Consider the following 27,275-nt stretch of genomic DNA (forward strand, 5'->3'; position numbering starts at 1 on the left):
GTTTTTATGTAAAACTCCGAAGCAACACATCACTTACCGTCTTGAGGGAATCACGCGGTTAGTCAGCGTAGTGAAACCTAGTAAATTCGCTTCGTTAACTATATGTCCATGTGCTGCTTGCGCTATTCTTCCAGAACTGTTTTGTAAGGCGACTTGGTTTTTATTTCTGTCGCGAGACTCTAGGTACAGTTTGGGCGCCACTTTATAAGCAATATAGATTCGGCTTTGTTTTCGTCGTGGGCCAAATCTGTGAATTCACGATGCATATTCAGGAACTTAGAGGGGTGTATATGTCAAAATACATTTCTGATTTTGGCTATTGTCAGTACGCACTCTTGCGACCTTCGAAATACCCTAGTTCTATGCATATAACATTTTTATTCCAATTACGATGAGAGCAGAAAGCTGGGCCAGCTGGTAAATTCTCGTGATCGGAACATCGTGCGTAAACAAATGCAACAACATAGAGGAACGTAAGCGCTCTTACTAAGCCTAAGCCAAATGAACATTTTGTTTCTAGTTTGTTCAATGTACGCCTTCAAAGTGCTTGTTTTTGCACACACAAAGGGGAGCCTGTCACTGTATAACTGCAGGTTATGTATTCTTATTTTCTCATGAGGGCGCGGCGCCCACTTAGCCGACGTCATCGTAGGTGGAACATTGTCGAGGGCGCGAACTGCTCGGCCGATCCGTAGTCCAATTCTATCTGGGCAACTCCCTGCCCACTCGGCATAGTTTGCGCTTATGAGGCACTTGCGGAAAGCGAAATGGCATGGCTGCTTCTGAACGCTGCAGAATTAAAGAAATGTCGCAACACAATTTTGATACGAAATCACGCGCTTAGTTTTGCGTAACAACCACAATGCTAACGCCGGCTTTTCAGTGATATGGTGGCCTAAAAGTATTCTGTTCAAGCAGTATTAGTACTTTTGGACTGAAACAAACTGATTGCACTTTGTAAGGGTAGCTGTTGAGGTATTTTCATTTGCGGGCATATCGACGGAAATATTTTTAGATCGTCATCCATTTAGGGGCATTTGCTGGTGAAACTGTTTAAAATTTTATGTAAATCCTGCTGCCGCATGATACCCATTACAATACTGTCATTATAACGCAGAAGGCAGCTATGCGCGTAGCCTTTCTTTTTCTGGACAAAACAAGGCGAGAGGGAAAGAAAAGAGAGGCAGAGAACAAGGCGCGGCCGGGGTGGCTAAGCTTTTGTTATAAGTCAAAGCGCACAGCTGCCATTCTTCCAAAGGGGCCGTCGCACTGACTTTGTCATTTGGAGCAGTTCTTTCCTGGGTCAGTGCTCTGGCCCAGAACTCATTACAACTAGCTGCTACGCGTACTGTGCCGTGGAGGAACGCTGAAACCACACAAGGATCCTCTTCATTTGGCGCTGGCATTCGAATCGACACGCGTCCGCTTCCTTGTCAAGTAACGGTCGATTTATGACTGACTTAAGTTGTGATTATCAGATTTGATGCAATCAGCCATCAATCCCAGGCGCTGGTCAAGGCATCTCGGAGCGCAGAGTGTGTTTATTCTCCAGGAAAAAGACCTCGACAGTAAAACGAGAGTGAGATAGAGGTAGAAGGCAGAGGTCCAGCGAAGTCCTGAACAGAGGACTACCCTCATCCGCGCACATGCCAAAACAGTATTTAACAAATTTCTCCTCCTCCTTCACGACTGTGCCTTCTAGCATTCGCGTTCTTTCACTCTTACCTTAATACCTTCCAGCACAATCAGGTTGAGGTTTTTCCCGAAATGCGAGGACGTTCCCATTCCTCCCGACTACCGTGAGCAGCATGAATGACACTCTTCCAGCCTCTTAGTATATCAGGCAGTATATTTGTCGAAGATAATCGCTGTGTAAATAAGCATGCACCGTTTGTCGCGCCCTAACCCATGTCCACTGAATTTCGCGCATGGTGCTTTGATCAGTCACTTTCAGCGGCAGCTGCCCAATCTTCTTCCATGAATATAAATGTAGCGTGTTGAGTAACTTTGATATTGTTCATCATCGTCATCATCATCATCATTCTTCTCCATAGTGGCGGAAGTATTGCTCTATGTATTGCCACTAATGTGGCATTGCAGGGTATTAAGAAGGTTGAAACGGTGCGGGAACCCCTTATTCTACTTATGGAATCAACGCTGCCAGAACCGAAGTTCTCATTAACCTATTGAGCAAGTAACCGTACAAACATCGGATGCTCCTTGGGGTACAGATACGAAGGAAACGGAAGTTATTGAAACATACGATAGCATAGGTGATTGTTTTAACTTCAGCTCTTCTGCTTCATACTCAAAAACATTTCTGCCAGAAAATATTTATGGAATATTTTCTCTATTGATCAACAACCAAGACAGATTTTTAAAAAATACTAGAACAATTTCCTACACTTTCCCATTTCTCGGTGAAGGCTGACTTCATTTATATCCGCATTTGGAGTCATTGATTTCAGAACTCAATCTCCCCGTCCTGACTTTGACAACCTCACACAGCTTGGTCGCGCCAGGCTGGTATCTAGTCTCAGCCGCCATGCATTGAGGTCTTCTGGTGAATTCTCAATAGCAGCACAGCCGCAAAAGTAATATAAATTTAAGATTGAGATACTAATTTCCTGAGCGTGTCTTTCAATGGGTACCTACAAAGTCAACTTACAAAAATGCGTCCACCTTCTCAGCTCTTCCGGCTCATCCACTGAAAACACGGCTTTAAAAGAGGAGGGTGGAAATTTTTAACCTTTCACCATGAAGGCTGCATTTGAACGGCGCGTGGAAATACGGCAAGTGGCAGGCTACTAGCACTTCGCCGAAACTTCGACTTCGTAACAGTTCGCAGTAAATATTAAGGTTTCATGGCTCATTGCTGTCGTCAGCAAAGTTGTCACGCTTTAGGCAGGAACTGCCAAATCGGGTCACTCCTTTCATATGGGAGGGTGATATCAAAATCAGCCTGCCAGAACCATTTGCACTCTCGTTACCCCTACGACACGCAGGCACGTCCATACGGCTTGGTTGAAGCATGACCTTATATGTGGGTTGATAGCTTAGGCTCTCACGTCATGCCTTTAAAGGATGAGCTTAAGTGACCCCAATAATGCAGCGCCTTACACTCATAGGTCTTACACTGACAGGAGGCATTAGTAGAGCAGGCATCAGCGACGTTGTAAACCGATTTCCAAAATAACAAAGGCGCAGTATCTGTCACAATTCTCCGCGTACGTATGAACCATGCCGCAAAATAAGGGAGGAATGCAAAACAGTAGTCACCCTCTTTACTCGAAGCATCATTCACCGCCATATTCGTAACAAATACGTAGCAGAATGCTGCACTCAGGCTTTCGCCTTTCACCACTTTAGTCGCCAAAATGTCTCGTAATTTTGTTTTTATTTTTGGCTGTCAATAGAATGTTGCCTCAGCCTTTGAATACTGCCATCTTGTATATACTTCCCCCACATTTAAGATAGCGGTATTTTTCTAGTGGCCCCATAAAGGTAAACAAATGAGTGGTCGCGCTCCTAAACCTTGTCAGAGTGTGTTAGAGTGCCTGATTTTGTTTTGCTGTCCGAGTAATATTTCTTATGCGTGCAGTAGTTGTTGATATATACGTCTTGCAGCATAGAGCGTATGGTTGCAGTGGAGTTTGTCAGCCCAGGATTAACATTTCAACATTCGTGCTGCAGGAAATATTCAGTGCGATATCTCAAGCTTAATGCTTCGCATGCGCCCGGACCACGGCTCACGGACTTCCCAGCACCGTTAAAATCCACCACGCAGACTACCAGGTCACGTGGCAGGACAAAACTTCATTTACTTGGGTTTTGAAGAAAGTGAAATTCACGCCGCTGTTAGACAGACTAACGCACAACCGCGGGCACACCGCCGTCCTGTGCAGTGGCGATAGCAAACGCTTTCGCCAGCAGCTGCTCGTCGATGGCTTGCTCGCTGCTCAAGCTTCGTCAATACAATACAAGCTAGGGCCAACATGCAAGAAAAACCTGTAGGGACACTTGAGTTCTGCCTTTAAGGGTTTGAGGCGATACTGCGGCTCTTTGCTGCGGTTGCTTGATCGCGTATGTCCGCAATCACACCGACATTCCACCAGATATTCTGCGTGGCTGATTACTGGAAATAAATTCAGTTCAGTTCAGTCGTTCAGTCATGTCCGACTCTTCGTGACCCTATGGACCATGTCACGCCACGCTTTCCGATCGCTCACTATCTTGCTAACACCACATAACTTCATCTGCAGTGCCTCGAGGATGCGCTCGCTGATACCCAAGATATCAATGTTCAATCTGTCCCTTTCTCGCTTGACGACATCCAGTTTACATTGCGTCATAGATCTTACATTCCTAGTTGCTATGTGATATATCTCCTTGCAACATCGGACTTTCCGGTCGCTTCCCGACACATCCACAACTAAGCGTCCTTTTGGCTTTAGCCCAGCCGCTTCATTCATCCTGGAGCTGCTAGGAATCGCCCTTTGTTCATCCCCAGTAACATGTGGGACGCCTTTCAACCTGGGGGGCTCATCTTCCGGCGCCATATCATTAATGGTATTGTGACTGGCCATAGGGTTTTCTTGGCAGGAAATACTGGAGTGGGTTGCCATTACCTTCTCCAGTGAATCACATTTTGTCAGAACTCTCTGCCGTGACCTGTCTATCTTGGGTGGCCCTACACAGCAGAGCTCACGACTTCATCGAGTTTCGCAAGCCCCTCCACCACGACAAGGCAGTGATCCATGAAGGGGACTGGAAATAAATATCTGAAATCAAATCGCTCGACGATGCTTATGCAACCCTTACAATCAATACAAGCGAGCTTCCTGAACAATGTAATTATATTGCTCTATAGGGAAACGAAACAACATAAGATGACAAAAAATTGTGCATAGTATACGGCAAATAATCTTTTTATGAGGCACAAATTGGAAGGAATGATGATAGGCCTAATGAGCTATAGATTGCCAAGCAACGTCAAGAAAACGCATTGTGGAGCGGGAGCTTGAAATCACAAACTGGAGAAAAGCTGCAGTCGTTGAACCGGCATCAGGGTGTTGATGTGAGAGTAATAATTAGGATGGAAGATTGTGGCGCGTATACTGGCACTTGTATACAGCGAGGAAATGGGGAATTACCCATTTGTCGTTTTTGTGTTTACAACATTAGTTTGATGCTGTAAGGAACTAGTCATTTCTATCAGTGGCCAAAAACGTTCACAACAGAGGTGATACCTGCCTAATGTATCGTTTCATAAAGAACTGAAACAGTGAATTTTTGTTCTTGCAGACCTTATTCTCCCTGTCCTAAGCTTGAAGACTTCACTCCGGTAGGTCAGGCTAGACTACAGGTTTTCCCTGTGAATTTAATCCTAGCGCCAGCGAAATAATCTGAGCGCCGACTGATATAATCTAAGCACATTGTAATTTAATTCGAGTGCCAAGGATTTAATCATAGCGCCAGCATATATAATCCAAGCGGCAACTTGAATAATGTCAGTGCCAACCAATTTAATCCGAGTGCCAACGTAATTAATACATGCGCCAGCGAATTTAATTTGTGTGCCAACCAATTTAATCCACACGTGGAAAATAAATGCGGTGGAGGACTCCAAAGCACGAAACATGAATTCCAGAAATAAATAGAAATTGAGATCACATACCAGTCCATGCGACCAGTAAGTGTCACATCTGCATGCACTATTTCGCTTTGTTCTTATATCTTGAAACAACTAAGAACCACGCATTTTAGGAACTGCACAAGAATGCTAAATTGGGAGAGTTGGTGCATTCGCATTTTAGGAAAACGTAGCGCAAAGAAGACAAGGACGAAAAAAGAAGGAAACACACACGCGCAGCTTAAAAAAATGCAGTTTGTGACACGTCTCTTGCAGCTTTTAGCTTAGACGCATGGCAAGTGAATAAATATACCTGTCATTTTCTAGTTGCTCGGTAAGCACTGCTTATCATCATCATCATCAGCCTGACTATACCCACTGCAGGGCGAAGGCCTCTCCCATATTTCTCCACTTAACCCGGTTCTGTGCTAGCTGCATCCACTTGACCCCTGCGAACTTCTTAACCTCATCCGCCCACCTAACTTTCTGCCGCCCCCTGCTACGCTTTCCTTCCCTTGGAATCTAGTTTGTTACCCTAAGCGACCATCGGTTATCCTCTCTTCGCACTACATGTCCTGCCCATGCCCAATTCTTCTTCTTAATTTCCACTAGAATGTCGGTAACTTGAGTTATTTCTCTGACCCACTCTGCACGCTTCCGATCTCTTAATGTTACCCCTACCATTTTTTGTTCCATAGCCCTCTGGGTTGTCCTCAACTTAAGTAGAGCTCTCTTGGCTAGCCTCCACGTTTCAGCCCCATAGGTCAGTACAGGCAAGATGCAACTGTTATATACTTTCCTGTTTAGCGATACCGGTAAGCTGCTAGACATAATCTGTGAGTGCTTGCCAAATGCGCTCCATCCCAGTCTTATTCTTCTTGTTATTTCCTTTTCATATTTGTTATTTCCTTATCATGGTTCTAATGTGCACTGAATCTGCATGCTGATGGCAAATGCGGCCTTCACACAACAGCCGGCTGTTTTTATGAAATTGCAACCGGTGTAGAAATGTATTTGTGTTTCTAATCATGATTTAACACCGCTAGCAGAAAAGGATCAGTGTAACGCACAGTTGGTTTCGGCTTCAAGACTTAGAGTAAGAGATACATTACCTCATTTCACCGCTTTTTCAACTTTACACGGCCACTACCGCGGAAAGAGAGAGCACGCCCCTAAATTCAGTCTGGCCGCGACACGGTAGAGTGAATGAAACTATGTACAGCGGAGCTTACAACCGAGGCCAGGAATAGTTACTGGCCTCTCACTATGGTCACCTTAGCAACAGTACTTAATTTGCCTGGGCGGCAGTACTTAATTTGCATGGGCGTAGATTGCCAACAAACTATAAGCTCGTACAAGCATAGAAGTAGCCGACTTTGAAATGCAATTTTATTTTCTAGGAGGAGTGTAACTAGGAACGTTTTAAATATCGCCTCCATGCAAAGCTGCCCGTATAAAAGAAAAGTCATGGCGGTCAAAAGCAGCACACTCTACCCTTTGTATTTGCTGCAGAGTGTCGGGCAGCGTCGAGCAACAAACTGCGCCGATGGTCCCTTTTAGCCATACCAGGAGGAGTGATTAGCACGAGACCTCTCCGGTTGCTGAGGAAAGCTTTGATTTCCGACTTGAACTTCGAAAAGACTTCCTCTATAGGGCTGAAAAACGGGCTGTAAGGAGGCAGCAGCTTGATCGAGTGCGTCTGACTGGCCAGGCTTGCCTGTTCCGCACGACTGTGAGCTGGAGCGTTGTCAAAAATAAAAACCACTTCAGAACCAGGTTCTTCACTTTCGACATGGGCTGATATGTCGCTCAAAAATTCATTGAAAATGACCCAGTGAACCTTGTCGACGACCGTCCAATGAATGACACCATTTGCGAACATGCAGGCGAGAATGTTAAGGTTTGCTCCTTTGGTACCAGTCATCGTCTGCACCGCAGGCTGTCCCTTCACTGCACGGCCGAAGCTCCTTGAACACCATATGTTATAGTTAGTCTCACCGATGTGAAACCTGCACAAGCGAGGTCCTTCACACTGCCGCCATTGCGCGTATGTTTTGCGGCTGCGTTTCACGTCGTCTCTGTTGCGGTCAATCGGCCTCTGAGTCAACAACTTCACAGCGTAACCGTGCGAATCCAGTAGGCGATCAATGCTACTTGTGCTGATGGCGATGCCCGGCAATCTTCTTCCACTGCTTGCTTTATTTGCTTTTGCGTGAAAGCAGGGTTGTTATCCACAATATCCTTTAGAGTCGTTACTACATCATTTCCGAATTTCTTTGATGTTCCGCCTTTCTTCAACGCTTCTCTATCGCTCGCTGCAATCGATCTCGCCGTCTTTAAATTGATGCCCAGCGTGTCTGCCAATTTTTTTCCATCTCGTCCACACCTCGACACTTCAAGAATTCTGGCCCTGTCATGCTCGGAGACTTTGCTGTTCTTTCTTCTTGGCGCTCCTGGAGGCTTGAACGGCGGTTCCCGTTTTCAATGCCCGATTAGGATGTCGGGGCACTGCTCATCAGCTTCCATGGAAGAAAATAATGCGCGTTAAAGTTCATACGAAATTATTGAAAACATGCAGACTACCACCTGCTTATAGTATACGAGTATGCACCACCAACGTCCGGCTCTACTCCGTTGTGCAAATGCAGACGACAACGCGGCACACACAACGGAGGCGCGAAGATTGCCGCCAGCTTTGAAATCTCTTGTCTTCTGCGTTTCTAGCAATGATTCTTTTTATGCTCTTGAGAAAACATTTCTATTTCTTGCAAAAGAAAGTACACCTATTTCTAATAGTGAATTCACGTGTCTATGCTTTCATCCATTTTCCTAGCATGGCGCAAAAACAGACGACAATTCGGCACCGAGTAAACGGAGGCGGAAATCTTGCCGTATGTTTTGAAACTTTTTGGCACTGGCTGTGTAATGTTTGGCTGATGAAATTACATATAGTTAAACTAGATATGGTTTATTAAAACTTTTTTTAATTGTGTGATAAAATATTTGTGTGTTTCATCGAAGACATTTTAATTCTGTATATATACTGTAATCAGAAGTGCGCACATTTGTGGGATAAATTGTCCTCATGAAATATAGAGCCAGTAAGCCACAGCTCTGGGACCCTTCAGTATTTCAGTGCCGAGATTGTGCGTTTGTCATAATATTGACGAAAGTCATCCCATAAGCTGACGCTTCATTTACTCGTCGCATAGTCTGGAATGTGATCTAAATTTCTATTTATTTCTGGAATTCATGTTTCGTGCTTTGGTGCCCTCCACCACATTCTTTTCCACATGTGGATTAAATTGGTTGGCACCCGGATTAAATTCGCTGGTGCTTGTAATAATTGCGTTGGCACTCAGATTAAATTGGTTGGCTCTGATATTATTCCAGTTAGCGCTTGGATTAAATATGCTGGCGCTATGATTAAATGCTTGACATTCGAATTAAATTACATGGCGCTTAGATTATATCAGTCGGCGCTCAGATCATTTCCGCTAGCGCTAGGATTAAATTCAGAAGGAAAACCTGTAGTACCCAGTTTTACCCGCCATGATTAAGGCATCCAAGTTTTCTCTAAATATTTTATTTCTAATATATCGTACTTTAGCGCCACTTGTTTATTTATCCTCTGGGGCTTATATAATATTCCATGTTACTGCTAGATCTTACCAACTTTAGCTAAACTGATCAATTACGATTCTCTCTTTGCCTCACAAGTAAACTATCACATCTTGTTTGGGGTACATTATTAACCTCCAATCTGTCCAAAATAGGATTCTCGCCGTGGTGGCGCAGTGGTTAGGGTGCTCGATAATTGTGCACAACGGTGCGGGATAAAACACAGGCCTCGGCTGCCGCTTTCGATGGAGGCGAAAAGCAAGGTGCCCGTGTGCTGTGCGATGTCAGTGCACGTTAAACAACCCCAGGTGGTCGAAATTTCCGGAGCCCTCCACTACGGCGTCTCTCATAGCCTGAGTCGCTTCGGTATGTTAACCCCCATAAACCGAACCAAAATACCATTGATGAGAAAGAAAATATTTTCTGATATTGCAAACGTGCCCTACAACTGACACACCGAAGTCCTTTTCGCTAAGTACAGCATTCCTTAAAGTCATCATTAATACAATCGAAAATTCTTACGAACCTGCTATTGTTTCTCTAAAACAGCATACAAATAATTTATTAAAATTTTAGGAAGCTTATCTCAGTCTACTCTAAAATATAATACGCGGAGCCACAAAAAATAGCTCATCCCTGTTTCGAGGTCCAATTGCGGCCATGGAATAATTGCCAACGCCTTCCCGCGGCAACTAAATTTCCTACCTAGAAGCGGGCATCGACATTTATACATTAACACCATCCGAGCTCGTCTGTCCTGCGAAGCCTATTGTTTAAATTATAATCTTACAGGGTAAATATACCTGTGTTTTTTTTTCTTGTATAATACGTTTCTCTGCGATATGTCCGCAAAATTGTAAGTGACGCCAAGGAACCATCAAGCTGCGAACAAGGAGATTATAACATGGCCCCCTTCATTTGCTTGTAAATGGCCCCAAATAAGCAAAATGAAATGTTATACCACGCCTGTTTTTTATACCAGTGCTTGCTCCTGATGTTCCTTATAATTATTTTTATACCCATCTTTGCCACTGGCATCGCTTCTTTTACTGGCCTTTATTGTCTTCTTGATCTGAAACCTTCATGCAGGTCACAATTTTTGCTTGTGCAAAGCGTCGGTGCAGTTAATATACTTTTACAAGGATCTGAAAAACTATATCAGCGGAAGCTCCCCACGCTCTCGCCTGGTTAAATTCAGACACTATAATAACAGCTACAATAACAAATATTCCAATATTCTTGCTTTTGTCTTGGTTAAGGACTTTCTTTAAGGAGCGGAAGTAAGACAGCCACCAGATCCAATTAGTAACCGGCGTTAGAAATCTCGTTTAGCGAGCCTCCGAAACTTTCGAAACCACCTCTATTAGAACGTACGTAATTCCTATACTTCCCTGAATAGCCGAGTTCATGCGAACGCCTACGTTCATGAAAGGATGAAAATCCTTAAGGCTCTCATGAAAGCCGCGAAAAAGGAAGTGCATTATTTTGTGCTTGGGCAAAGTGCATTACTGGCTGTTTCTGCGAAGAGGCCGTAAACATTTTAGCTCTTTTGAGTGTCGCTGCATCCTTTCTAGAGCTGTCATTTTTGCTAGAAGTTGACATGATTGGTGGCCACTTCGCAGATCAACTCGGCCGCCCCCCTGGACCGCGTGTGCCTGCTGGGCTGCGGATTCTCATCAGGTTACGGGGCTGCGCTGAACGTGGCCCGAGTCGCAAAGGACAGCACAGTGGGCGTGTGGGGGCTGGGCGCCGTTGGCCTGGGCGCCGTCATGGGCGCGAAAGAGCGCGGTGCCAAAACCATCATTGGCATTGACGTGAACGAATCGCGCTTCCTCAAAGGCAGGTCCCAATCTACGACATTCCGCACGTCAACTGCAAACTATACGCTCTGAAAAAAAGTAGATCAGCAGTCAAAACAGCATCGAAGAAAGTCGTTCGCCGTGCCTAAAAGCAGATTGAGTGGTAAAAACAGAGATGAGTCTTTTTTCCACAATGCCCTCTTCAAACGAGTTTGTAGCTTAGTAGAACAAAATACACCTCTAAAAAGCAATAAAATGATCAACATGTAAAAACAGAAAGCCAGGCAGCCGATGCAAGAAACTTTCCAACTCAGTGCTTACTAATTTCGTTCACTACTTAGCTGTCACATGCTGCCGTTGTGCTCCGGATTGGCCGGCACGACGGAGAGGGGTTTTCGTAAACCACTACAATGAACTTGGCCTCTGCTCGAAGCGGTGCCAAGAAAGGATTCCACCAAGATTACGCTTGCTTCAGGAACATTTTCGCTGCACTACGTGTCAGTGCATACCACGAGCAGCACCGGTCAGTAGCGAAACATTTCAGTAAATGCTTGCGATTCATACTGTGAGGCAACCGTTAACATAGTACTGTCTTTCCCAAAATAAAAGGCGCCAGCAGCCAGAGCAAGATCGAGACCAAGCCACCTGCCGCGTTCACCAGCAGTAGTCTTTGCTCCCTGGCTGCACGTGTGAACTCGCTGACGTAGGCTTCCGTTCTCGCTCTCCTTCCGTTTATGATGAACTAGTGTAATAAGGCATATTAGATCAAGAAAAAAAGAGATTGGCGAGGTTTATCTCTCTTAAAGCAATTACTGTGCGAAAGCAAGCGAAACTGCAGTTTCAGGTGCGCATGTGGTGACATTTTGGAGCCGTCGAGTCAAGCGACGAAGGTTTGACTGCGGCCTCATAACCACAACCAAAGGCCATAGGTCACAGCCATCAGCTCCGGTGCAACGGCTCTGATCGTGAACGACATGTGTTTGTAGCACCATCTGGAAGCCGCTGCGTAAAAGAGCGATGCTTGACCCTATCGGAACCTGATTAAGCAAACAAAAACAACAGGAGGACGCTCAGTAGCTAAGGCGCTCTGCTGCTGAACATGAGTACCTGGGTTCGAACCAGACTTTTTCGTATCTGCTTCGATGGTTTTTGTTTAGGGTGAAAGCCCTACAATGAATAATGGCCAACAATTTTTAGTGATAAGCCGCATTAGCTGGCGAATGTGAAAGACCAGCCATCATCATTATCATCAGTTACTTTTTTTAAATGGTCGGGGCATTACATAAGGAGGGAGCAAAAATAACACAAACACAAAAAGTAAAACAGTAGGAACATTTGGTATGTGACAGTGAATAAGTAGAACGCAAATGCTAGGAAGGCATTACACAACGTAACAGCTGACAGTTATACACTACGACATCGCCTTATATCAGAAGCAAGACGAGAACACTGTATTGCAAGTAAGGGCCCAACAACTTGGAAAAATGTTACAAATGGAAGACGGTACGTACAACGTGACGGACACTACACTTTAAGGCGGACTGAAAGCGCAGATAACATAAGAGGAGGTTTTTATTTAATCGAATCACGCTCTGATGCAATTGCCTCAGCCAGCTCCTTCGACGATTCAATGACGGACGGCAAGAAGGTGTTTGAAAAGCATTATTGGAGCCGTGTAAGTCCTGTAGGCATACACCGTGTGTGCCGTGTACCGTGAAATTTCTCAGACAGCGCTTGGTTGAGTACCCCTCTTTAGACATGTTCTAACCATTCTCAATCATTTATGCACGAAAATCACGCCCTCTCCCGCTGGTTCACATTCGAACATTTTAAATTTTCCTCTACCGAAATTTAGGCCTACGTCACCGGAAGTACCTGCTATTCTCTGGACGTCAACATTAACCCTGCCGGCTAATTTGACGTCTGGCTCACTCTAATCAAGCAAAGTACAATGAGCTTTATTGTAAGGCGCGCCCGTTGGCTAGGGCTAGGTCGAGGCTTGCAGATAGGCGCTTGCAAGGCAGGCGGTGACTCGAACAACTGGTGCTCGCGTCTAGTGCCGGCACACTGGCGTCACGTAATCTTCTTCTTTACAATCACCCCCCAGGAGAAGAGGGAGCCATCCTGGCGACTTAAGGTGCCATCAATACGTCTGTGTCATACTAGCGTTTCAGCCGAGAAACATGGACGGTCTCACGCCCACGTCGTCGAAGGTCTTGCGAACGCGTGATGGACTCAACATTGACTGGTGAGGTGCGCTCAAGGACGGGGTAGAGCCCTTGGTATCTCGGCAGTAGCTTGGAGGAGAGGCTAGGTTATGCACAAGGCACGCGTAGCCACACACGGGCTTGGGGGAGAGATCTATCGGCGGCGTGAGCCGAGTCAAAACGATTTTTCTGTCGGCCCTGGTCAGAAGACGTGAGTGAACAGGCGAGGTTCTACCCTCCTCAGCGTATCTCGAGGCTTTAAACTCGGTGGTAGCTTCAGAAGATTAGGGCCGGTGAGGAAGCATGGTATCGAGTGGTGAAGATGGCTCACGTCCCTATAATACGAAAAATGGAGAGAAATACCTAGTGGCCTGCGTAGCGGTGTTATACGCATACGTGACGAAGGGTAGCATTGTGGCCCAGTTGGAATGGTTGGCAGCCTAGGATTCGGTTGAATCTTTCAGACAGACCATTAGTCTGCTGGTGGTAGGCCGTAGGAGTACGATGGGTGATATTACACTGCAGCAGAAGGGACGAAACCACTTATAAGAATTGGACCGCGGTTGCTCAGCAGTTCTCGTGGCGCTCCGTGACAAAGGATGAAGTGGTGTATGATAAAAGTGGCAACATCGCGTACCGTAGCAGCAGGTAGAGCGGCGGTTTCCACATAGCGGGTGAGATGATCTACCGCTACAATGACCCAGCGGTTTCCGGTTAAAGTGTAGGGAAGCGGGCCGTAGAGATCAATGCCTACTCGGTCTAACGGTCTTGACGGGCACGTAAGAGGCTGCATGGGGCTGGTGGAATGGCGATGGGCGACCTTCCGGCGTTGCCAATGAAGGCAAGAGCGAACGAACTTGCAGATGTAGGTGTACATTCCGCACCAGTAAAAATGCAAGCGAAGCCGAGTATTGAATGCACCAGCCTGACCGGCTTGCAGGGCAGTGTGAAATGAAGCGTAGATTTCGAATTTTCGAATTTCGAAACGCAAGTGTCGAGAAATGAGCAGCCATTTGCGCCCGGAAGAAATATAATTTCGGAGGTATAACAGGCCATCGTGAATTGTAAAATGAGCAGCTTGGCGACGAATTGTACGAGGCGTCGAAGTGGGTGAAGGGTACGACAGGAAAACGAGAAAGGAGGCGATCCACGGGTCTCTGGGCTGCTCGACCGCCATGTTGGTGAAAGACAAGGAACTCCAGTCGATGGGGGAATCGGAAACACTTTCATAGGGTAGCGGACAACGAGACAGTGCTTCGGCGTCGTTATGCTTCTTTTCAGATCGATACACAACACGAATATCATATTCTTGAAGCCGTAATGCCCAGCGAGCGAGGCGGTCATTGGGAACCTTAAGGAAGGACAGCCAACACAGAGAATGGTGGTCCGTAATGACTTCGAAGGGTCGGCCGTACACGTAAGGGCGGAATTTCTTTATCGCCCAAACAATGGCTAGGCACACCTTCACCGTATCTGAGTAGTTTAGCTCTAGCTTCGTCAAGCTGCGGCTCACGTAGGCGACAATATACTCAGCGCACCCGGGTTTTCATTTCGCTAGAATAGCACCGACACCTGTGCCGCTTGCATCAGTGTGGATCTCAGTAGGACCATTAGAGTCAAAATGTCGCAATATGGGCAGCGAGGTAAGCAATTGGCGCAGTGTACTAAACGCCTCGTCACAGGCAGAATACCAGCGGGAGAGGTTGTTGCTTCCACGAAGGAGTGTTGTCAATACCGCAATGATGGAAGCAAAATTGCGGTTGAAGCGTCGGAAATAAGAGCAGAGGCCTATGAAACTTCCGGGTTCATTCATCGTGGGTGGTTTTGGGAACGCAGTGACAGCACGGAGTCTAGCTGGATCGGGAGGCGCACTGTGCTTAGAAGCAACATGGCCCAAAATTGTCAATTGACGTGCGGCAAAGTGACATTTCTTTAAATTTAGTTTGAGGCCAGCCGCAGTAATGCTTTCCAAAACATGCTTAAATTGAGCGAGTCATTAATGACACGGTTCAGCAAGTCACTATTGTCACGGTTTAGCATCGCGCTATGCCCCAGTTTTTTTTAACGTCTCTACTTTTTCGCAGTCCGCAAGAAATCCTCAACAAAGAGGAGACCTATATTTCTGTGCTCTGACACTTCGTTTTAGTGTTGAAACTTCGTCTCTATAATCTAAAAGCTTGAAAATAACGCCTCAGTTTGTTTTCAACAGGCTGCCTCAAACTGTGGATACGCTCAATAGCCACTGCGTCGAGCTCACGTTTGTACTGAAGAATGTTTCTTTATCCTTTGTTCCAAGCTTTTAACAGGTCTCTTCCTCTTCTCAAGATAGGGCCCCCCATATACAAATGAATTCGATCTTCTATCTCGGTTGTTCAGAGTGGTCAGTGCACGTTAAAGAACCCCAGGTGGTCGAAATTTCCGGAGTCCTCCACTACGGCGTCTCTCATAGCCTGAGTTGCTTTGGGACGTTAAAAACCAACCAACCAACCACCCAACCCAACCCAACCCAACCCAACCCAACCCAACCCAACCCAACCCAGCCCAGCCCAGCCCAGCCCAGCCCAGCCAGCCAGCCAGCCATTTTTCTTTCTTCTAGCCTTTCCATGCCTTTGCTCATCGGAATTTGGTTTCAATGTCCACCAGACATTTTTGTTTTTTTTTGCAGGTTCGTAACTGGCCTTCATATCACCTCCCAACAATAGCGATTTGAGCAAAGGTACACACTGTAAACAGCCGCGGACACGGCAGCATAAGTAAAAATCGCTCGCTGCAGCGAATGCAAACTTCATAGCCTTCTCTCACCTGCACAAAAAACAAGAGCGGGTTGTCAGCGAACCGTATTCTGGTTGCGTTTCCGTGCCGAATGTAGTAATTGCATGGGTGAGACTTTACAGTCCAATTTGTGATTTTATCATGAAAAGGCTTAATGTGGATCTGCGGCCTAATCCTTCTCTCCTGCCCACTAATTTCTTTCCTCTTCGTTCTTGGTCCTTCCTATTACTCTCTGGCTTACTTTTCTGGTTTGGCGTTCTTATCTTTCAATTTAGCAGGTTTATCCTTTATTTGAGTATTTCATTATACCTGTATTCCCTTCAAGAGGAAACAGAACATTTCTCTGTCCATATTTTGTCGCCTGTCAAGCATCGAAGGTGGATTTTCTCTGTGTCAAGCGTGGAAGGCGGCAGGTGGCTCTTCCATCTCTCAGGCGGCCGTTAGCAGACTTCATAACCACAACGATTTTTTCGTGATAGTGTATTGCTAATACAAGAAAAAGCAGGCTCCGCAAAACACCAAATCATTCAGATGGTCCCATAAATTAAAACAACCACTAAGTTGTCCTATTCAGTGCCTTACGCTGGTCACATTGGACGTGTAACGCAACCTGTACAGTGGTGTTGATTGTTGAGCTTCATGTAAGAACCAGTTCTCGCGGTCAAACTTTGTTTATAATCTGCGCAAAACTTACAAGGTCTCCCGTAAGAACTTTATCACTCTCTTGTGGTGCATTGCGGAACAGGGAAGGAGTTCGGATGCACGGAGTGCCTCAACCCACACACCGTGGCAGTACCGATCGCAAACTACATTAGCCAGAAAACGGACGGCGGGCTAGATTACACGTTCGAATGCGTCGGGAGCACGCAAGCCATGGTGAGTGCGGTTCAGTGTCTTTCTCGCTCAAGTCGCTTCTTAGATATGTTTAGTAACATTGACTAACGTGTGGCAGATTAAGAATAGGGGACCCAACCAGTTAGGTGAATAGCGTAATAGTGGGGTGAAAATGCACACGCACGTTGGGCTGCGATGAATAGGCGAGGGGTGCGGTAATCACTCTGGGCATACGCACTCGCGCACCCCCTAACTGATGGGGTCCCCCTATTCTAAAGCTCTCTATGTACGTTGTACCGAAAGCTGATTGGGCAACCTGATGCATTGTACACTACATTATCCCTGTAACTGCATTATTCCTTTCGGTAACTATTATCTTCTGTATTTGTAATCGGCAAGCTCTTCTGGCTTTACAGGGCAAGTTTGCTTATAATATGGACCTATATACTTTGTCTGCTTCCTATGTCGAAAATAAAGTAGGTGGCTAATCACTGGCTACAACTGACCAACACAGTGTAGCAGCAGCAATATTCACTCCCACCTTATCCATAACTTTAATGTCTCTTTCGGGCAGTAAGTGCTTTCCTACACCTTCACTGGCGGCTCAGAAGTGACTCAGCTTGGGAATACCGCCTTCTCAGTCGTGAAGGCAGTTGGCTTCCATGAACATGTCAAAGTTCGAAGACTCCCCATTACATCTGGCAGAGTAGTTTGTCAACATCCTGTGGCGTCTTTGTGCGCACACTTGTTTGCAGCAGCATGCATTCGCACTTTAGGAAAAAGCTGTTATTTCACCTAAAGGCGGAGTTCTTGAATGTCTGAAAAGAAATAATATAGATGTCCAAAGATAGATGAACCAAGTTTCAAAAGCATTAGCCGCCGGCCGCAGTTGCAGTCACTGTTGCCGCTTATCTTCGCTCATTTCAGTGCTTGTTCGGCTTCTCGGCAACGAACTAGTCAGAATTCTCATTGTTAGATGATCTCGGAAGCCTATCTGGCGCGACTGCGGTCTCTGTCTGTAGCGAGGTGACGTATGTGTGTGACGTATTTACCTAGGTGAAATAAAGAAGCTGCGCAGATGGAACCATGAAAACGACAATGTTCACTGAGCGGCGCGAGAGTGTGTGGCAGGTGAAACTTGATGAAGGCAACGTCGTTTAGTGCACTGCGTGAGGATGTGTGCTATTTCATGATAAAATGTTCGGCGCCAGACGACCTCGAGGTTTTTTATGGGAAAAGTAGAGCTTCCATTTTAAAATATTGGATGTGGTTCAGCTTCGGTTAAACCTAGGCTGAAGCGATAGCTGAAGCATGGTTACACATGGAATCCATACATGTTGTCCTCGTTGTTCTTCGATCATTGTTGTTGCTGTCGCTGTTAATGCAGAAGCGGCGGTGCCGGCCACCATCTGTGCTGTGCTGTTCGTTGCTCATACCTTGCAGCATTGCCGCGGCGGCGTTTCGCAAGACACTCCTCATGTTGTTCCTGCGTTTCGGCCGAACTTGGCGTTAGCCACTTTGCTTTTCCTCCTCAAAACTTAAGCTAGCAACACAATGTCCTCCGCATCGTCATATGCACCCAACCGACGATTGTAACGAGCACGACTTATCAGTTGCTCTTCCTCCGAGTCATTGACACGGCTCTGCTCAAGGCGCGCGGCGCGCCCCTACATGTACTAGTGATTGATGTCAACGATCATGTCTCGCCACGCAACTGCTCACGAGTAAAGCTACTTCCCACGTTGGCTGATCTTAGACTTTGACCTTGAATTTAACATTGACCATTGGTGGGAACATAGCTACCCAAAGTGGTTGTGGCTTCAGGTCCAACTTGACCACGAAGCTCTTTGAAGGTGATTGGAAGCACAAGATGACTTTGGCTTTACCTAGCGTAGTGAACTTATGGCTTCAAAATTTGGCAGATATGTCTCCCCGTCATCAACCAACTGGGAAAGCGAACATCACTGCGTGAAGACTGTTCCTTAGGTCTCATCATCATCATCCTCATTATACCCACTGCAGGGTGGAGGCCTCTCCCATATTTCTCCACTTAACCCGGTTCTGTGCTACCTGCATCTACTTGACCCCTGCGAACTTCTTAATCTCGTCCGCCCACCTAACTTTCTGCCGCCCCCTGCTACGCTTTCCTTCCCTTGGAATCCAGTTTGTTACCCTTAGCGACCATCGGTTATCCTCTCATCGCACTACATGTTCGGCCCATGTCCATTTCTTCTTCTTAATTTCTACTAGAATGTCGGTAACTTGAGTTATTTCTCTGACCCACCCTGCCCCTTAGGTCTGCTTTCCTCCATATAAAAAAAAAAACTTAAGAGAACAGTGCACAGTCTGCACTAGAGAAATGCGACAACCTCACCTTCACGGTTGCACATGGTACATCCTCTTGTTTAGATTTTGCTAAAAATGTCAGGGCTCGTGCCGCACGTTGAAATTTCCATTTCTTGGCCGCGGTTGTTTGTTATATTGCTCCTGCAAGTATGGGGATGGATGGTATGCCATCGTTCCGTTCACCGGTCGTTTTCACCTGCTCATGCAACTGATCATCATTATCAGCCGGATGATGAGCACTTCACGGCGAAGGCCTCTCCCATATTCCTCGAATTAACCCGATCCTGTGCTAGCTGCACTCACTTGACCCGTGCGAACTTCTCACCCTCATCCGCCCACTTAACTTTCTACAGCCCACTGCTACGCTTTCCTTCCCTTGGAATTGGAAGTGTTACCCTGGGCGACCATCTGTTCTTATCTCTTTGAACTACATGCACTGCCCATTCTCATTCTTTCTTGTTTTTACTAGAATATTATTAATTCCAGTTATATCTGAATCACTCTGCACGCTTCCTAAATTTTAAAGTTACACCTATCATTTTTTTGTTCCATAGCCCTCTGCGTTGACCTAAACTTAAGTATAACCCTTTTCATTCGCCTCCATGTTTCGGCCCCATAGATGAGTACAGGAAATGTTTTTACTTTTCTCTTGAGGGATACCAGTAATCTGGTAGTCAGAACGTGCGAGTAAATTTCTAAACGCGCTAAATATCAATCTTATCCTCCCTGTTATTTTCTTTTCATGGTCCGGATCTGCGGTTACTACCTATCCTAAGTAGACACATTTACCTAAAATTTCCAGTGTTTCGGTACCTATTGTAAACTGCTGTTCTTTCCGATGGATGTTGAACATTACCTTAGTCTTCAGCATGTTGATATCCAAGCCTATCTCTCTGCTTTCAATCCCTTGGTCATCAATCATTATTTGCAGTTCATCCCTTGAGTTACTTCGCAAGGCAATGTCATCAGAAAATCGCCGATTACTAAGGTATTTTCCGTCAACCCTTATCCCTAACTGCTCCTATTCTAAGTCCCTGAATACTTCCTCTAAACAAGTTGTGAATAGTAATGGGAAGATCGTGTCTCCTTTCCTAACACCTTTTTTTATTGGAATTTTGATACTTTCTTTATGTTCAGCTATGGTTGCTGTGCAGCCACATCGTATTTTTCACTACTTCCACATATGGCTCATCTACAACCTGATTTCGCGATGTCTTCATGACCGCCGAGGTTTCTGCTGAGTCACATGTTTTTTTTTTTTCGTAATGAATGAATGCTATGTATCAGGGCTGGTCATATTCAGAGGAATTTTCCATCTACTGGCTATGGTATCGATATGACCGATGGTAGAGTACCCTTTCTGAAAACCAGCTTGATTTTTTGCTTGACTGAACTCTAAAGTTGTCCGAATTCTGTTAGTGATTACCTTAGTAAATACCTTATATGTAACAGATAGTAAGCTGATTGGTCTGTAAATTTTTATTTTCTTAGCTTCCCCTTTTTTATGAATTAAGATAATGTTAGCGTTCTTCCATGATTCCTGTACCGTCATCGCAGGCATCAGTATTCGGGGTGGCCACTTTTTCTACCACAATATCTCCCCCCCCCCACCCCATCTTTCAACAAATCTGTAGTTACCTGATCTTCCTCAGCAGGTTTCTCCTTTTCATAGTTTCTAAAGGTTTCTTAACCTTGTCCTTCGTCACTGGCGGAACGTCTCACTTCTTTACACTACTGCTAATCTCATTATTGTCCTGACTACTTCGACGGCTCTATACATCAGTTTAGAACTCATCGACTACTTTGACCATCTTTCCCATATTCGTGATGACAATGCCTGCCTTGTCCTTTAGCGCACACATCTTACTTTTTCTTATACCCAAATCCCTCTTCACCTTTTCAAGACTGTCCGCGTCCTTTAAAGCATGATCAGTTGTGCCCATGGCATACTTCGTTATGTCGGCGGCTTTACGCTTATTGATTAGCTTTGATACCTTTGCCAGTTCTATCATGTCTGCTGGGATGGAAGCTTCGATACTTTGGCGTTTCGTAATCGAATCTTTCTTCTCCTTATGTAGTTTACCCAGATCCTCTCTAACTATTCTACCACCTACTTCTACCATGCACTCAATAACGGTATCTATAAATGCACCTTTCTTTTCTTCTACACTAAAGTAATCTTCCTCAGTTAATGCTAAGTATCTGTTCGTTAGCGAGATACTGATTTCTTCGGCCTTCCCCCCTCACCGTTAATTCGGTAATGGATTACTTTTTTACAAATCTGTTTCTTCCCCTCTTCAGATCTAGACTAATTTGAGACCTTACCATCCTGTTGTCACTGCATCACACCTTTCCGATTACGTCTATATCCTGCATAATGCCGTTGTTAGAACACAGTATGAAGTCAATTTCGCTGTTTGCCTCCCTGTTAGGGCTTTTGCAAGTCCACTACCGAATCTTCCATTTTCTCATGAAGGTATTCATGATTCTTAACTTCTTGCGCTCTGCAAACACAACTAGTAACTCCCCCTGCTATTTCTAGAACCATAGTTAGACACTGCCTGGTCTCCAGCCTGCTTTTTCCTACATTTGCATTGAAGTCGCCGATTAATATAGTAAACTTCGTCATTATTTTCCCCATTGCCAATTCTACATCTTGACTGCATGTGTGTGCTAAAGCCTGTACAGCCTTCAGTTTACACCACTTAGTAAACTTAAATGTGATACCTTCCACCCTCTCAATTAGGCTATCATATTGTTACGGACTTGTTCTCAAACAGAGCACGGAGGAAGAAAGAAGGAAGAGGAAGAAGTGTGCGCGCTCGTTCGACCTTTGTCTTGTGGCACTTGTGTCGTCCGCGCTAGCCGTGTGTACCCAGCGTACTGAACCGACTAGAACGTCTCGGTCGCGACGCTAAGGGCGTAACATTGTGGTGGAGAAGCCGGGTAACGATACCTGGCGCTACAGACAGCGCTGACACAACTGGAGCCTCGCCGGAGTCGTCGCCTTACGGGCCTCGAACCGCAAACCAGCGCCATGCAATCGGCCAATCACCCGCAAGCAGCCCGTGGTGACGCGGTGATCCAGGCCGAAGACCGGCCTGCGGGCGCAGCGAAAAGTTCTTCGCATCATTATCGGGAGCCCCGGACTTTCGCGGGAGCGGCAGGCGAGGACGTTGACGAGTGGTTGACCCACTACCAACGGGTGAGCCGCTACGATCGATGGGACGCCGCCGCTAAGCTCGCAAACGTGGTTTTCTTCCTAACCCATACCGCTCTTGTTTGGTTCGAAAACCACGAAGACTCTCTTACCACCTGGGACCGTTTCGTTACTGAATTGCGGCAGTGCTTCGGCGACTGTCTTGCACGAAGGAAGCGAGCTGAACACACGCTTACGCACAAAGCTCAGCTACCTGGGGAAACATGCACAACTTACATAGAGGAGGTCCTGAAGCTATGCAAAACTCCAAGCGCTAATATGACCGAGGAAGATAAAGTAGGACATCTTCTGAAGGGCATCGCAGGTGATGTTTATAATTTTTAATTGCCAAAGGTGACCTGAACGCCGACTGTGATGTAATTCGGCATGTTCGCACATTCGAGACATTGAAGACTCGTTGCATAACGCCAAAATTTGGGCGGCTCGCCAACGTTCCATCTGTGACGAGCATTGAAGACAACTTCATAGACTTGCCGTCGACGATCCGGCAAATAGTTCGCGAGGAAATGCAGCGGTTTGAGCCCCCTGTACGGTCTCCATCATATTTGCCCTCTGACGTTGTCGGCTCTCGAGGGCCTCCCTCCTTGCTCCCTTCGATGCCCATTGTGAATTCTATCAATACGGCACACGCGGACGCTTACTCCAACAGCCCGACGCCAAGGTTCGATAGCCCTGGTCACCCGCCTCGCTACGACTCGCGCCCGACTAGCTTCTAGTCGCACTATGATCAGCACTATGAGTACCATCCTCAACCACCACCTGCTCGCTATTTCCGGCGTCCAACCCGAAGACCTGAAGATGAGTTTCGCTACCCAACACACCCTGTCTCCTCGGAGCCCTCCAGGGAACAAGTTTTTCGTCGCACAGCCCCCGTGTGCCGACGCTGCGGCATTGAGGGGCACATAGCTCGATACTGCCGCAGCCGCCCACTCACCCGTTACGATCGGCCCGTCCAAAATGCTCCGCCACGTAACCGTTTCTACGACTCTAATTGGCAATGGCCCCCATCTTCGTATGAATATCCCCAGACCAATTTACCGCGCAACTACTCTCCTGCTTCCGAACAAAGTGTCTCACCCCCACCTGCCTCTTCTGCGCGCCGTTTTCCGTCACCACGGCCACGACGGCGGTCGGCATCGCCTTTGCCGGAAAACTAGTCAGCGCGGCCGCTGGAGGTCAGGCCGCTGGAGACTGTGCGCTGCCTGAAGAAATTCCTCCATCTGTTGTTATGTTAAAGAACACGGTCTATGTGCTTGTGGATGGTGTGGCGACAATGGCTTTAGTGGATACCGGGGCAACAATTTCAATAATTAGTTTATCGTTTAAGAAGCGGTTAGGACGCAAAGTTATGTTTGTTTGGGACAGAAATGTGAATTTTCATGGCGCGGGTGGTGAGGTGTTGTGTCCCCTGGGATTGTGTAGTGCTTTAGTGTCCCTGGGTGGAACGGTATTCGCAGCGGAGTTTGCAGTGCTTTCGCGATGCACGCATGACATAATTCTAGGTATTGACTTTTTGAGAATGTGTGGCGCTACGGTCGACTGCCACTCTGGGGAACTCTGCGTTGATGGTTCCCTTCCTTCTGGACTCTTAGAGAAGCCGCACGTTCGTGAGGATGTGTTCTGCGTAACAGAGGATACCAATGTGCCAGCCTTGTTTATGGTGTGCGTCCCAGTTTTGTGCCCCAGCCGTGCTTCCGACACCTTCGACGCTACAGTGGCACCGCTTCATTCTAACTGTGCAAAGAAATACATTCTGGTTCCTCATTGCCTACTGTCGGTGGTCAAGGGCTGCTCACGGCTGTGGGCCGTTAATTGTTCTTCGCAACCAGTAGTTTTGCCTGTGAATATGAAGATTGCGACCTGTAGCCAAGACGACGCCCCGTCGGTGACTTTGGTTACTGATGCACCTGGCGAAAGTGCTGCCGCTCCAGCCCCTGACTCGCAACTACATCATATGATCAGCCGCTCTCTAAGCAGGGACCAGCGTGACGCTTTGGAGGCCTTACTGGTCAAGTATTCTTCCATATTTGATTTTTCCGAGCCTAGCGGCTCACGGTGCATTCCCGTGACACGTACCCGGCATCGCATTGACACAGGCTACTCACACCCAATTCGACAGAAGCCGTACAGAGTGTCACCAACAGAGCGCCAGGTCATCAATGACCAGGTTCGGGATATGCTGGAAAAGGGTGTTATTCAAGAGTCATGCAGTCCCTGGGCCGCCCCTGTAATTCTGGTGAAGAAAGATGGTACATGGCGCTTTTGTGTCGACTATCGCCGTCTGAATGCTGCAACAAAGAAGGATGTGTATCCCCTTTCGCGGATCGATGACGCCATAGATTGTCTGTTCTCGGCATCATATTTTTCATCCGTCGATCTGCGATCGGGATATTGGCAGATCCCTATGCCACCTGACGACAAGGAAAAAACGGCATTTATAACACCCGATGGCCTGTTTGAATTTAATGTAATGCCTTTCGGGCTCTGCAATGCTCCTGCAACTTTCGAGAGATTTATGGACGCTATCCTACGGGGACTAAAATGGCAAATATGTATGTGCTACCTCGATGATGTCGTCATTTTTGGCCGGACATTCGAAGAGCACAACGAACGCCTCGCTCTCGTGCTTGACTGCTTCAAAAACGCCGGTCTAGTACTTAATTCGAACAAGTGTCGCTTCGGTGAGCGTCAGATTTTGGTACTAGGACACCTCGTCGATCGTGAAGGTGTCAGACCTGACCCTCAAAAGACCGCTGCCGTTGCATCGTTTCCAACACCTCAGAACGTGAAGGAACTCCGAAGTTTCCTAGGACTATGCTCATATTTCCGCCGCTTCATTCCCCGTTTTGCTGACATTGCTAACCCGCTTACGTGCCTTCTCCACAAAGACGCTCTTTTCGAGTGGACATCAGAGTGTGACTCTTCTTTTTGCCAGCTCAAGTTTTTACTAACGTCACATCCGATTCTCCGGCATTTCAACCCTTCTGCTCCAACAGAACCGCACACGGACGCCAGGGGTGTTGGCATTGGTGCTGTGCTGATTCAGCGTTACGGCGACAAGGAACATGTTATTGCTTACGCCAGTCGTTCCTTAAGCAAACCTGAACGCAATTACACAATCACTGAGCAAGAATGCCTCGCGGTAGTTTTCGCCGTTCAGCGGTTTCGCTGTTATCTGTACGGGCGGCCCTTCACAGTGGTCACTGATCATCATTCCCTGTGCTGGCTGATAAACCTCCGTGACCCATCTGGCCGTCTTGCACGGTGGGCAATTCGTTTACAAGAGTTTGATTATACAGTTTCGTACAAGAGTGGACGCCGGCACACTGACGCGGACTGTCTCTCACGTTTACCGCTTCCCACAACGGAATGTGACGCCGACAATTTTGATCATTACATCGCTGCGGTTTTACCTCCATTCCCCGATACGCGTACGTTCCGCACTGAGCAGAGGAAACATGAGAATCTCCAACCATTCTTTACCGCTGCAAGGGATCTGCAGCTTCCACTCCCTATTGTATACGGAGTGGTCTTTTGTACAAAAAGGACTATTCTCCCACTGGTCTCCGCTACCTTCTGGTGGTGCCTGTGCTGTTATCATCTGTTTTGGTTTGGCTTGGCTTGGCTGGCAGCTGCGACTGCGATAGTGGCGCTAGTGTATCTGTGGCGCAAGTGTGGCGCAAGTGTATAAAAGCGGAGTGCGAGAATAAACGGGGGTTCATTTCGTCGCTTAGGAGCTCGGTGTCTGGACTGCTTTCTCTGGCAGCGTTCCGGCGCGGGTGCAACGGCGCCCCCCCTGCCTGGGCTAACACGACATGGTGTCAGAAGTGGCCGTCTACGACATGATGTCAGATGGTCAAGAATCTTCGCACTGAGCCAGGCACCTTACATCCACGATGTCGAAGACGCCTTCAATGCGGCTGCATGGACTGCAGCAACCGCCACCGCTGGACTTTGACCGCACGTCAGAGTGGCCGGCGTGGATCGAACATTTCGACGACTTCCGATATGCAACGGGACTCAACGAATGCTCCGGGGAGGCTCAGGTACGAACGCTGTTGTACACAATGGGGAGGCAAGCTCGTGACATATTCAAGACGTTTTCACTATCTGACGAAGACGCCAAGAACTATAAAACCGTAAAGAAAAAGTTTGACGGGCACTTTGTAAAAGAGAGGAACATCGTGTACGAAAGCGCCTGTTTTCACAGACGCGTACAAATGCCAGCAGAGTCGGTAGACCAGTACGTCACTGCGCTACGCGACTTGGCGGAACGTTGCGACTACGGTGAACTAAAGGAACGAATGATCCGAGACAGACTGGTTGTCGGGCTCCACGACGCAAAGCTCTCGGAAGCTTTGCAAATGGATTCTCAGCTCACGCTGGCTTCGGCGCTGTCGAAGGCTCGCTTAAAGGAAAGCGTCCAACAGCAGCAAAGTACTCTACGAGGACAACACAGCCATCAGTCATCGGAAATTCGTTACCAGGACCCCAATGTGGACGCGGTGGTTCAACAGAGGCACAAGGGACGTCTGCATGGGCAACGAACGCCGGAGGTGCGGCAGCATGGGCAACGAACGCCGGAGGTGTGGTGTCCTTTCTGCAGTGGCGACTCCCACCCCAGGACAATGTGCCCAGCCAGAGCTGCCAAGTGTCTTCACTGTGGCAAGAAGGGACATTTCGCAAAGGCCTGCTTGAAGAAAGCAACGGCTTCCGCTCAACGAAAGGTACGCGTCTCAGCGGTCAACCAGGAAACTGGAGAGCTACGTGTCTCAGCGGTCAACCAGGAAACTGGAGAGACTTTCGTGGGATCAATAGATGCATGCAGAAAAGCGCGATTTGTT

General features: G+C 47.0%; 1 pseudogene; it reads left to right on the top strand.

Moving 5' to 3' along the window:
- Positions 1 to 27,275, top strand: part of LOC146200932 (alcohol dehydrogenase class-3 chain H-like) — a 136,912-nt pseudogene that overhangs the window by 75,227 nt on the left and 34,410 nt on the right.

This window comes from Amblyomma maculatum, chromosome 2 (genome assembly GCF_055883805.1).
Source record: "Amblyomma maculatum isolate TAMU_Amacu chromosome 2, ASM5588380v1, whole genome shotgun sequence".
In the NCBI taxonomy this organism is placed as follows: Eukaryota; Metazoa; Arthropoda; class Arachnida; order Ixodida; family Ixodidae; genus Amblyomma; species Amblyomma maculatum.